This window comes from Lynx rufus, unplaced genomic scaffold (genome assembly GCF_022079265.1).
Source record: "Lynx rufus isolate CCGP_SWC_20201006 ecotype Redwood Valley unplaced genomic scaffold, mLynRuf1.p SCAF_1, whole genome shotgun sequence".
Classification (NCBI taxonomy): domain Eukaryota; kingdom Metazoa; phylum Chordata; class Mammalia; order Carnivora; family Felidae; genus Lynx; species Lynx rufus.
The window spans coordinates 187,007,416-187,022,067 of NW_025814823.1; the positions used below are offsets into that span (position 1 = coordinate 187,007,416).

The 14,652-nt window shown below is 35.9% G+C and overlaps 1 protein-coding gene and 1 pseudogene across 3 annotated transcripts in view; both read left to right on the plus strand.

Annotated features, from left to right (window-relative positions):
* GABRB2 (gamma-aminobutyric acid type A receptor subunit beta2) overlaps window positions 1-14,652 on the plus strand; it is a 231,508-nt gene that overhangs the window by 128,372 nt on the left and 88,484 nt on the right. The window lies entirely within an intron of this gene.
* LOC124507059 (ubiquitin-conjugating enzyme E2 variant 1-like) lies at window positions 14,098-14,538 on the plus strand (annotated as a pseudogene).

The window sequence follows — 14,652 nt, forward strand, 5'->3', positions numbered from 1 at the left end:
TTCACAGGTTCCCCCAAAGAAGATGTGTTAACGATTATTATATTCTTGTAAATAACATTGAGTTGGTGAAAAATATCTCTTGATCACAAACTTAGAATGTGTGTGATGTGGGGTGAAGATTCTTGGCTCTTCAGCCCAACCATTCTTTTTTTTTTTATGTTTATTTATTTGGAGAGAGATTGGGAAAAAAGGGGGAGAGAGAGAGGGAGACAGAATCCCAGGCAACCTCTGCACCATAAGCACAGAGCCCAACATGGGGCTACATCTAACTGTGAGATCATGACCTGAGCTGAAATCAAGAGTCAGAGGTTTAACCAGCTGAGTTGCCCAGGCACCCCAGCCCAACCATTCTTTACCTAAGATCCACAGAGGCAAGACACTGCACCTGTACCAGAAAACAAACAAACAAACAAGCAAACAAACAAACAAAAACCATGAATAGCCTCAGGGTTTTCTACCTTGCTATTCTCTGCCTGCAATACTTTTTCCTCCCTTCTTTGCCTAGCTCACTCCTACTCATCCTTCAAATCTAAAGCTAGAATTAATGTCTTAGCATTGTCTCTCCTAATTTCCCTCTCTCAAAGCACCTGTACCCTTTATTCATGCAGTTGTTACAGTTGTCATGTTTGTGGGTTTTATTCTCTTATAATCAATGCTGCTTGCTTTCTTGACTGTAAACTGCACAAGATAAGTACCATGGTTATTTTCTTATCATTCCATCCACAGTGCTGAATGCAAAGCATTGTAAAATTCAAAGTATTTGTTGAATAATAAATAAACAAATGGATTGTTGGACAAATAAAGAATAGCCAGCCCAGCCCATTTTTGGTTATCATTTTCTATATTTAAGGATCTCTGTTCAGTTTTACCCTCAAACTGAGGCCATCACTGCCTCCTCAAATTAAGGAGAAAAATATCAGGAAGGGAAAAATGAGACTACGGTGTTTCATTAAGCCTATTCTCACAATGTAAAGGATATACAGATATCAGCTGCCTCCTCAGTCTTACAAAAAATGGAGAATAAGTAGCCCCTCAGTGGCCAGTCCTGTGGGTTTTTTTTTTTTTTCTTTTTGTCATTAGGGCACTTTGGTGGATCATATTAACTGATTTTGAAGGATAAACCAGTCTTACATTCCTGGGATAAGTCTTACAAGGTCATAGTGCATTACCATTTTTATGTGTTATTAAGTGTGATATTCTAAGATTTTGTTGAAGATTTTTGAATCATGAGAGATACTAAACTATAATTTTTCATTTTTGGCAATGCCTTTCTTAGGATTTGGTATTAGAGATATGGGGCCTCCAAAATGACTAAGGACAGTAGGCATCCTCTATTTTATGTAAGTATTCGTTAGCTTGGTGTTTTTGTTTGTTTGTTGTTTTTCTTTCTTAAATGATTGAATTCAAAAGTGAAGCTATCTGGGCCTAGAGGTTTTTTGTTTATTTGTTTGTTTGGTAGGGAGATCTGATAAATGCAATATCTTTACTAAACATAAAGCTGATCACATTTTCTTTCTTCTTGTGTCATTTTTGCCAAGTTATATTTCTACATAAATGTTTCTGTATCTTCTAAGAGGTTGAATTTTGGCATAAAGTTGTTCATAGTATTCTCTTATTGTTCGTTTAATGCCTATAACATCTGTAGTGATAATCTCTTTTCATTATTAATATTGGTGATTTGTGTTCTTCCTTTTTTTTAATGTTTATTTTTAAGACAGAGAGAGTGAGCGGGAGAGGGGCAGAGAGAGAGGGGAGACACAGAATCTGAAGCAGGTTCAAGGCTCTGAGCTGTCAGTACAGAGCCCTGTGAGGGACTCCAACCCACAAACTGTGAGATCATCACCTGGGCCAAAGTCGGTCACTTAACTGACTGAGCCACCCAGGTGCCCGTGTGTTCTTCCTTTTTTATTGATCAGTTTTGCTAGTGTTTTTTCAATTTTGATAGCATTTTCAAAAATCATCTTTTGGCTCAGCTAGTTTCCTCTAGTGTCTATTTTTTACTTTATTGATGCCTGTTTTTTATTATTTTCTTCCTTTTCTTCTTTTATATTTACTCATCTTTTCTATAGATTTTTGTAGATGAAACCTTGGCCACTGATTCAAACTAACTACTCTGATAGGAGGATTTGAAGATACAAGTTTTTGTCTAAGCCCTGATTTATTTGCTTTTCAAAATTTTAATGTATTTTCATGGTCATTCTTCTCAAAATATTTTCTAATTTCCCTTGTGATTTCCTCTTTGCCTTATTAATTTTTTGAAATTGTGTTGTTTTACCTCCAAGTAGTTGGAGTTTTCCTAGCTATAGTATTATTAGTAATTTCTAATTCAATCCTATTGTGATTAGAGAATATATTCTTTGTAGTTCCTACCCTTTTAAAATTTATGGAGGCTTATCTATCTTGCGTAAATATGCTGTATGCAATTAAAAAGAATGGGTATTCTGTACCCAATGGATGTATTGTTCTACACATGACAATTAGATCAAGATGATTAATAGTATTGTTTGTATGTTCTCTGTTGTTGCTAGTTTATTTTCTAGCCCTATCAAATCCTGGGGGAGGGGTGTAAAATATTCCTGCAATATTTGTGTAATTTTTCTTCCTCTCATTCTGTAAATGTTTGCCTCATGCATCTTAAAACTGTTATTTGTGGCATATGATAACTGATATGTCTTCCTGATTAATTTCCCTTTAATTATTATGAATTGCCACTCTTTATCTCTAGTAATATTATTTGTCTCAAAACATATTTTATTTTATATTAAAAGAGCCATCTGGCATTATCATGCTTGCTTTTTGCATGGTTAATCTTTTTCTATCCATTTACTTTCAATGTATCTATGCCTTTATACTTAAAGTAGGTCTCTGTGGTCTCATATAGCAAGGTCTTACTCTTTATATTCTTTGATAATCTCTGCTTTTCAATTGGATGAAAATGTTTAGACCAGAGGTTAGCAAACTGTGACCCGTGAACCAAATCCAGCCTATGTCCTTTTTTATGTGGCATATTGCTAAAAATGGCTTTTTTATATTTTTAAGGAGTTTTGAAAATGAATGTACTGAGAAACCTTAAGCCTGGGTGGTTACCTTTGACTGCACTATTGATTGACATTAAAATTTGACCTCTTTTCATTTTTTCCTTCACTGGATACCCTATCAATACAGCTTAAAATTGTCCTTACTTTCTGGGAAGTCACATTATCTTGTAATTTCATGTGTAGCTTTTGGTCAACTTTAAAGTTGTATATCTTTCATATCTCTTTTCATAAGAAGTCAGGTCTCCCTGTGAAATTTCATTTTTGTTTACTTTTGTTCTTCCTTCTGTCAGTCATTTCTGTATCCAATTCTTAAAAAAAAAAATTCCCTTCCATTTGTTCCATTAACAAATTTATAACCATATCGCATACACTTTTATTGACACTATTTTTAAAAAGTTTAAACGATATACAAGAGTAGCCCTGACAAACACATCAACTCATTAATAGTTTGTTTTATAAAGTTATTAAATTGGCTGTAGATCCACTTCTCTAATTTAGCTTATATTTACCCTACTAATCAATATGGTTATCCATTGTTTCCCTCAAAAAAGGTATTTTTAGAGGTGAAGTATGAGATATAAATAGCTAACATTTATTTAACACTCTATATGATAACCAGTTTTGAATTATTTATAAGAATCATTAGATTTAATTGTGTGAAGTACCCTTTGAATGCCCATTTTCAGATAGGGAAACTGAGGCACAGAGAATTTAAGCAACTTGCCCAAGAGTTCACAGACTAATAGAATCAGAATTTGGGCCCAGGCTGTTTGGTTCCAAAGCCTGGGCCATTAACAACCATTCTTGCCCCACAATGCAACTGAAAGAGCATTGTATTTGGGGTCAGGAGACCCAAGTCAGAGCCATTGACTTGTGCCAGACATCAATTAAGTTCTTCAGAAAGTGGAGGAGTTATACCAGATTGTTATTAGGTGTTCTTTTAGTTCAAAATAGTATGATTATTTTTATTTACCTAGATGCCTTGTCATTTTCATATAAAGAAGAGGCAAGGATAATCAATAATCATAAATACTGTCACATGGGCCTTTTATCAAGGTCTAAGTATGTGACAGAACTGGAGTTTGAGCACAGCTCTGTCTGCATCCAGAGTTTAACACTCTGTCAGAGTTGGCCTCATGAGCACAAGACCTGGGCAGTCAAACAGGGCCCCGTCTTGGTATAAGCATGCGGGGACTCGTGCTTGATATAATGCTCTGCTGCCACTGTCTGAAATTCATAATTTGTGAATAAGAGACCTCTCATTTTAATTTTGTACCCCACAAAATTATGTCACCGGTTCTCCTTTCAAATCCATCTACAGTAGTCTTGTGCTGCTGCACTGACAGCAGAAATTCATTTGGCATGAGGGTTAGGGCCAGGAGATGCTCACTGATATGGGGACATGATTTGTGATCCAGTACCTTCTTAGAGACAACTTACGACCCATCAGTGAATCCTGAATCTCTTGGGTTGACGGTCTCTTCTCTGTTGTTTCTTGTCTTTTGGATTCTGGAAGAGCAGAGTTTTTCATTACATCTTGTTAATATCTGAAGCCAACTTCTCTGAGTCAGTATCAGTTATCTTTCTAATTGGAGAAATAATGAAACATATTTACTTAGATCTCACATAGACAAAGAGAAAGATTTCTCAATGTGTATTCCTGGTTTTCTCTCTGAACACGATTCCTAATGCTAATATTATGTATTCTTTGTTGGCTATGATGTTAAGTTTTCCATTCCATATGAAAATTCAAAATTTATATTTTAAATGGAACAAGGTTTTATTCCACCCTGTGAAACTACTTCGCATTTGACTTACTTACTCCCACCCACTCTTACCCCCAGGAGAATATCTCAATGATAAAAGAAACTAAATTAAAGCTGTTTTCCACAAAGAATATAGCCTACTAATGCTTCTTTGATATCACAGATTTTTAAAAATCTGTCTTGTTAAAATGACCCTCCATTCTCTCTCTGCCTCTCTCTCAGTCTCTCTCTCAGTCTCTCTCTCTCTCTCTCTCTCTCTCTCTCTCTTTCTCTCTCTTTCTCTCTCTCTCTCACACACACACACATATACACACACACACGCACACACACGAGGGCATGGTTTGCCATTTTTTAACATATGCTCCTGCTTTACAAAGTTAGTTGAAGCAAACTTGTCAAATGCCAAAGTGTACAGTATGAAAATTTCAACAAAATGTCAGGAGAAATGGGAAACCTAGTGAATTTAAGAAAATCTGTCATAAAGATTGCATTGCATGTTTCTTTCTGCCTAACTTTGGGTGACATATGGAAGTTTAAAAATATAACCTAATGATGTGTCTTTATGGTAAGAAGTTTATATAACCTAATTGCCACAAAACTGTCATTGCTGGTTAATTTATTAGAGTAATAAGATATTGTACTCTTAGAACTTAGTTGGAATGAATTCTTCCCAACAACACTGATGGCCCCTGAACCATAAATTTTCTATTTTTGATGCTTGTTTGAAACCTGAGAAGATGCACATGTGGGCATACTATTCTTTTAACCATTTTTCTTGGAGAACTGGTATGGATACCATACCAGTGATCCAGTGATAGGTATAAGTTAGGGACAGTGACAGGTGAATTAGGGACAGTGCTGTGAACCTTCTCTTATGGGAGAAGCCTAAGTGTAAAGGATTGGGAGGAAGGAAATAGAGACTAATATAAAGGCCTGATCATTTATGGGAAGTATGAGCCCTCAGATTCCACCCAAATGCTAGCTTTTTTTTTTTTTTTTTTTTGGGAAATAACCTTAGGTTCACAGAAAAGTTGCTAAGATAGTACAGAGAGTTCACTCAGGATTTTCACCTAGCTTCCCCTGATGTTACTATTTTACATACCATGATAACATTTCTCAAAACTGAGAAATCAACATGGGTAAAATCCTATTGAATAAACTAGTCTTCATTAAGATTTCGTCAGTTCTGTTCCAGAATCTAATCCACGTGCTGCATTTAGTCATCATGCTTTGTCTCTTTTTTTTTTTTTTTTCAACGTTTATTTATTTTTGGGACAGAGAGAGACAGAGCATGAACGGGGGAGGGGCAGAGAGAGAGGGAGACACAGAATCGGAAACAGGCTCCAGGCTCTGAGCCATCAGCCCAGAGCCCGACGCGGGGCTCGAACTCACAGACTGTGAGATCGTGACCTGGCTGAAGTCGGACGCTTAACCGACTGCGCCACCCAGGCGCCCCTCGCTTTGTCTCTTTTAACGTCGCAGTTTCCCAGCCTTCTTTTTTATTTCATAATCTCAGAACTTTGCAGAGAACTTGCTAAATATTTTCAGAATGTCCCTCAGCTTGGGTTTGCCTCGTGTTATATTTTGTGATTAAACTGGTCCACCCAAATATTTAATCTTCTTCCATAAGAAAGTGCATGAAATCCAACAGTGCTGACTTGAAAGCAGGAAAGAGCAGGGCTACATGACCATATTTGACTATGTAAAAGCCAAGGTGATTAACTGGAGTAATAGTCTATTAGTTTAAACATTGGCTGAAAATTTACCATATAGATATTTATTTCACACACAAAAATAATACCAACAATATGTCCCAGACACTGTGCTTTATATACGTTGCCTAATTTTATTGTCAAAACAACCTATGATTCAGGTGTTAGTAGTATTATTACTGTTATTATAATTATCATCATTATCATCATCATCATCATCACCATCATCATTATCTTTGAGTTGAGGAAATTTAAGCTCAGGGAAAGTTAAGTTCCCAGTAGTACAACTCAGTACTGTCTGTGGAATGCATCCTTAAACCTATGTCTTTCTGATTCCAAATACCTTACTATTTATTCATTAAAGAGTAAAAATTTAACTATGTAATTCATTACCCCTTCTCTGAAAGAAGCCCATGTGTTCCAGAGGTGTATTCCAGAGGTTTTTAATTGAGTTATCCCAGATATTGATATTATATTGGTTAAAATTTTTATGGAAACATTTCTTTTATGGATATTGGTCAAAAACATACTCTAAAACATTCCTTCATCCCCTCTGTCTTCCTCTCTCTCTCTCTTCCTCTGTCTCTCTTTCTCCCATCTCTGTTTCCTTCTATATATAACACACACATACATGCATACATATTACAGATATGTGTTTGTACATAAGTATCTATCTATATGTATCTGCAAATATAATACTCAATATGCGATCTATGAAAAATCATGCTTTCTAAACAAATCTCATTAATTGGTGAAATTTTTTATGCTTCAGTGCCAAGATGATATTAGTCAAAGTCTACTTTTTTTTTTTTTTACACTTTTGACATGAGTCAGTAGAAAGAAGGAATTTTAGGAGTATATTTTAGAAGTTTAAATATCTACAGTTTTGGCACAATGCCACCTACTAAATTAGATGGTTACAAATTATTAAACTATAACTTATAATGGTTTGTGCCTTAATTTGGATGCACCACATTCTGGCATTGTTCCCATTGTCTATTGTTATAACAAAGTGCACTAAATTGAGAGTTACTTATTATCTAGTTCAACAATTCAGTTTTAAAGATAAGTAATCAATATCTCTAAGGTCATTAATCCGGTTAATGACAGAATCATGGCTAGAATGTTTAGGTTGTAAATTCCTTCCTCCCTGATATTCTAGGATTCTGAAAAAATAAATTGAGCTAAGTATTGATTAAAATAAAGTTTTCTAGTTTAAAATTTTTTTACGTTTATTTTGAGAGAGAGAGAGAGAGAGAGAGCATGCGCACAGGGGAGAGGCAGAGAGAGGGAGAAAGAGAGAATCCCAAGCAAGCTCTATGCTGTCGGCACAGAGCCTGATGTGGGGTTTGATCTCATGAGCTGTGAGATCATGACCTGAGCCAAAATCAAGCGTCAGAAGCTCAACAGACTGAGCCACCTAGGTGCCCCTCTAATTATATTTATTTTGCACATATGATTATAAGAGACCTATAGTATACTATGTGGGTATTATATGTGATTTTATTTCCATTTTTACCACAAATAAAGCAAAACTATATATTCATGATTAAGGTAGTTAATCAGCATGTTGCCATTGAAGGCTAAATATTTGGTGATACATTAAGCTTTATTTAATTATTAAAGATATTTTTAAAATCTAAACATTATCTGATTTTATGGAGGATGTTGCATAGTGGAAGAATGATTAAATGCATAGTGACCAATATATCTCATCTAGAGTTAAAATTAATAAAAAATATGTGCCAATAAAAATGTGATTTATATAATAAAAAGCCAGCATCACAAGCAAATTACATGTCTCAGTTTGAAAAGTGTTGATAGGCTATAAATAATACATTTCTGAATAATGAACCTTTAAATGGTTATTTTTAATATATCAATGGACAGAATTTTAAAACCTCTTTTGACATCTGATGAATGATATCTTGAAAATATTTTCTACTGAATCTTTCTTTAAATTTTTTTTAACATTTATTCATTTTTGAGAGACAGAGAGAGACAGAGCATGAGTGGGGAAGGGGCAGAGAGAGGGAGACACAGAATCCAAAGCAGGCTCCAGGCTCTGAGCTGTCAGCACAGAGCCCGACGCAGGGCTCAAACTCACCAACCATGAGATCATGACCTGAGCCGAAGTGGGATGCTCAACCAACTGAACCACCCAGGTGCCCCTCTACTGAACCTTTCTGAAATGCTTTTTCACAAGTCGGAATCAAAGGGTGGGTGACTCCTCTGCATGACATCTATAGATACTTCGAGCACCTAATAAAATCACTTTCGAGGAATACGTCTTGAAACAGAATTTCCCACTATTGCAAATCTTTTCATGGATTCTTGAAATTATGGCCAGCATTTTGCTCCTAGTGGAATAAGAGCAACTTGAAAATCAACGACGTATGTATTTAGTTTGTGATCAGAAATCGTAGTTCAGTTGTCTGTGACGTGACAAACCTGCGTTTCGAACTCTTTCAAAACCTGCTTTGGCTTTTCTCTGCCAGTTTTATGAGGCTGAGTTGAAATTAAATCCTTAAAGCTGTTAGGATTTATGTATTAATATCTCCCTAGATTTAATTATGTATGGTTCATTTAAAAAGTGGCATTTGAAAATCTCTAGACGTGTTAGTCTTTAGTAGTTTATTTATTTAAACTAACAGTTTCTTATATCATGTTTTATTTGATTTTAGACTTTTTAAGTACTTTTACCTATATAGGTCTCTCCTAAAGAAAAATCGTTGACATGACTCACATTTATTGCACAGGGTTAATTACCTATTTCAGCACAAAAATAGAAGAAATGTGAGCAGTTATTGGCATTAGGTTATATATAGATTCTGTGTGGTATAGATAATCTACAGTCTTCACACAGCTAATTTGTACCAATGAGTTGTTAACACATATGCTCTTTGATTCTATGAAATCCTTCAAAGGGCTAGTTTGACAAAGATATTTTGACATAATAGAAAAGTTTCAGTTTACTCTGATAACTTCAAAGGATACATTTTCAACAGAGTGAAGTAGGACACATCAGGCTAAGGATGCCTTAAGTGAATGTAGCCTCTCAGGTTCCCAGGAGATTTGGTGGTATTAGTACTTCACCTGTCTCTGGTGAGAGACTGTCAGGACACAGGAAGCCCCATGCTGGGATAAACAAACCTGCCATACCAACAACTCCAACATGATCAACATACACTGCTATGTGTATGGTCTGCAAATATGTCAGTAATTCACAAAGCTAAGGGCAGAGAGGCTCAGTGAGGGAATACAATACCACAGGATTAGAAAATGGACATTTCATTTATTTTAATTACAAATATCACATTTGAATTTGATTGTGATATATAAATATAAATATACAAAGTATAAAATTTCTTTATCATCCCTCCTACAGCATCAATAGATTATATAGCCCCTCTAGAACTTTTTTTCTATGAATACGGTTTTGTGACCACCCCCTCAGGACTGTGTGCATCATGAGTATCCTTCAGTGTCAATGCTAATAGGTATCACTCAATTTTTTTTTCAACACTTGCCTAGTATTGCATCATATGGATGTGCCATAAGTTGTTGAATCATTATGCTGTTGATGAACCTTTATGTCTTCCCTGAGTTTTCACTATCATATACAGTGAAAGCAGTGAAAAGCACAGTTACCTGTCTTTGTGCTCTTGTATTCCATAGCATATTGGGTTAGTAGAACTGGAAGTGTTGGTTGAAAGGGATATTTCCATTTAAAATATTTATAAATAAATTGCAAACAGTATATTTTATCAACATTTAACATTTTTTGCAGTCTGATTGGTAAATACTGATTTCTCTAATTAACCTGCATTTTTCTATGACCACTAGTCAATTTGTGCATCTCTTCAAATATTTATCAGATAGTGATGTTTTTCTTCTATCAATTTTGGTATTATGCTAACTTTTCTTTTTGAAATGTTTTATTTTCTATTTGGGAAAGGATAACCCTTTGTTTCACATTTATAAAGACTCTCTCATCTTGTCATTTGTCTTTTCATTTGGTTTATGGTGAATTGCATCATAAAGAAGTCTAATTTTTTTATGTGGTCTAATCAACTGGTCTTTTGCTATCTTGCCTTTGGGTGTGGTTTTATGCTTATAATATTCTGCTACCCGAGAATAATGAATATGTTCTTATATAATCTTATATATTCTTTAAATATATTGGTATAGCCCTATATTTCCATAACAAGTTAAGCTTCTTAAATTCTTTGGCAGAATTCTAAGTGCTGGTCAGCTTCCCAAAATGTATAAAGAATAGTCCTGTGTATTCTCAATCAGAGGAATAGAAGGAGTTGGCAGGCCACATTTTGCAAAAATGTAGTGTATTGGGGTGCCAAACTTCATATTTTAGTTTCCTGTCTTTACTATAGAGATAGTTACATAATATTAAAAACTATTAAAGCTTTTACTGTGGTATTAAATCACAATAAAGCCCTTTAGGCTGGGAGATTTTAGGGGGAGAATCATGTCACTTTTTAAAATGTTAGCAGAGATCACAAGCTTAAATAAATCTATGAGGGCCACTTAGGTTAAGTACAAACCTCATATGGGTGAAAATAATGATTGGGTAGGTCCATTACATCAAACCACAGATTTTAGTTTTCTAGTGGTTATTTTAGAAGAATAATTTGGACATGAAGGGAGAACAGCTTGAGCTGAGAGTGCTCGAACTTGTCCAGTGAAATCCAGGGATCCACTCAACTTCTGAATATAAGTTTCTTCATATTACATCTCAACACTCACATAGAGACACAGACACAGGCGCGCGCGCACGCGCGCGCACACACACACACACACACAAATACACACACACACACAAACACACACACACACACAATATTAAAAGCTAATTATGTGATAGGCACTGTTCTAGATTCTTTACTTGACTCTCTCACTTGATCCTCATAATAAGGAACTAGGAACTGACTATTCTTTTCCTTGCTTTCTGGGTAAGGAAACGGAGGTGTAAACAAGGTAAATCACTTATGTAAACTGGCACAGGTAGAAGTGAGGGAGGCAATTTGGACACTGGCATTTTGATTCCAGAGCCCAGGGTATCACCCCTGCACAGACCATGCACCTCCTTACAACTCCACTCCAGAAATAAAAATAAATAAATGAAAATGACATAGGGAACACTTGTGTAGCACTTCATTATTTTGCAAGATAATTTCACAATCTTAACACATTTAATTATCCCAGCCATCTGCTCAATTCCCCGAGGTTAACTTTATTATCCTGGATATATGGATGGGGGAACTGAGGCACAGAATTTTTAAACATGTTGTCAAAGGCCACACAAAAATTAATCTCAGACCCCAGCATAAAACACAGATTTGTATCTTTCCAGGGTGATAATTCTACTCTCCTTCCCCATAACAACAGCAAAGACCACATTGGAGTAACGTGTTTAAAACATACCAAGATTTTTAAAATGTAGCAATAGAAGTATCAATATAGCAGTGGATTTATAATTTAAAGTGGGTTTTTGCACACAGTGTCTTTAGACTCAACTGCCTTTTATTGGAAGATAATATTGAAGAATTAAGTGTATACAAGAAACAAAATTTATTTTATTTGAAAATGCATACAATGGAAATATGCTCCAAGCTTATTCCAGATTTGACAGAAAGGACACTTCAAATTGAAAAATAGAGGCTCCTCTAATCGCCACATGTTCTCCAATTCTTCCTGTGCTGCTCTTCAAAACATTTTTTTTAAGTTTATTTATTTAGAGAGAGATAGCACAAGTGGGGGAGGCGCAGAGAGAGGGAGACAGAGAATCCCAGGCAGGCTCCACACTGTCAGCTTGGAGTCTGATGTGGGGCTCGAGCTCACGAAACCTGATCATGACCTGAGCTGAAACCAAGAGTCCGACACTTAACCAACTGAGCCATCCAGGCGCTCCTCTGTGCTGCTCTTCAAACTGGCTGACTCCTTTTCTCCTTATTGTTTTTGCAAATGCTTTTATCCCCTCCTTCTGGGGTATACTTCCATAGCCAACTCTCACAGCTTCACCTGGCTTATTCCTAACCACATAGCTTAAATGTCCCTTTTTAAAAATAAGTGTTCCCTCACCAATCAAATTAACTAAGCCTCCTTATTATTAAGGCTTTTAGTACCAAGTACTTTTAGCTCTTCTTGCAATACATAATTATGTATTTATTCTGGTGTTCATTTGTTTAGTGTCTGTTTCCCCATTATTCTCCACTAGGGCATGGACCATGTTTATGTCACTCAACATTCAGTATCTAGTGGTTAGCACAGAGCATGATATAGAGCAAACAATCAGTGGTTATTTGTTGACTTAATAAAATAAAATATTTTTTCTTTCAGATTTTATGAGTGTAAGCATTCTGAAACTACTGAATGCTAACAAGCTAAGATCCATTTCCCTATTTTCTATTTTGCCACCAAGAATCTTGCCTCCCTACCTAAGAAGGAAACAACCTTGAAATACCAAGGAAAATGTAAAATGACTATTTCAAGCATCAATAACCAAGATTGTTTCTGTTTGTTTCATAAAGAATTTTCTAAATGAGAGGGCCTTTCCACATCATCGCTACTGAGAAAGAAATGAGATAAAGGTTGCTGAAACATGTATTTACAGAGAGATGTTCATGAAAGGTTTTGCATTAAAGACTTCAAAAATGATTGATGTACTAGAATTCAGTTGGGAGTGTGTGCGAAGCACATAGAGATACAGTTGACAGATATTTGCATCTGGAGTAGAAGAGAATATTTATCTCAGCTTTTTTGATGGGGACTCTTAGATTAAGAAAGACTAGAGGAAATCTGAGACCTTGAACTTCCTGGAAAAGGTTACAGATGCTCAACAGAGAGATTCCAGCTGCAGCTGGGGATTTCTCATTTTGTAGTTGACTTCATGGGTGTCTAGACAGTGGTCCCGGGTAAGAATGTGCAAAGGGGCAACAGGCTAATTACCATTTTGGGAGTAGAAAATCAGGAATACAACTTAGAGGATGAAGGAAGAAGTCACAGCAAATGTAAAACTGTGTAATCTCACCTTCTTTTACTTACTGTCCCAAACAGTGTACATCAAGAGACAATTCTCTCCCCAACTCTCAGAATAGGGATATTGAGTGGAATGCAAGTGGAGAATATAATCTCTCTGAGGAAAGGATTGTGTTTGTCTGGATTACCCAGTACAAGGCCTGCCCTATAGTAATTATTGTATAAACATTTGGTGTTGAATTAATAAAACTCTCTAAGAGATCATCTCTTAACCATATCAAAACTGTGAATTTATATCATTGGCACATGGATGATGCTATTAGTAAATAGGCATTGGATGAATGAGTGGATGAATGGATGAATAAATGAATGAAGGTGAACACTTATGGTTACCACAAGAGAAGTTTAGGGCAAACTCTCCACTTTTCTAAGTCTTAACTTAGAAAACAAACTGAGAAGCATGTTCTCTTCTACTCCATACCCAATTATACACTTCCATATGGCAGGTGAAAATTCCAGCCACCCGTCTATATTTTATAGTTAAAAATAATAAGAGGTAGGGCCTTTGAGTGACAGTGACATAAGATGTCAGACACCATGGGCTCAGGAGTAAAAGTTCCTCACAATTTTTGACTGTTGGAAGAACGGGAATAAGGCCAGAAAGGAGTAGGAGATGGTACAGGTAGCTTGAATCTAGAAGATGATGAAGACATGACACTTAGAAGATGGGCAGGGATGATAACTGGGCCTCCAAGAACAATTTGTGAAACTGGATATACAGTCGCAAAATAGAATAGAATCTAAACACCCAGAAGCAACCCCCTTTGTAATATTTGTAACAAAAATTAATAGGAATGGAGTTAATAGTTCTAATGGAGTGGAGGACCCAAGAGCCATATCATTGTTAGCAAATGGCAGAATTCATATAGCATCAAAGTTGTCCTGTAAGAGCTCTGGCGCCTAATGACGTCTAAAGAAAACCTGAAACTCCCTCAGCCACCTGAAGGACAGTGTTACAGCAGTTAATCAAAAGGAAAAAACCATAGGCATCCCACCCCCATTCAATTTAAGTAGTCTTCATTTTCCCTTCATTTTCTAGATATGTCTCATAGACCTCAAAGTACTGATAAGGAAGCTCCC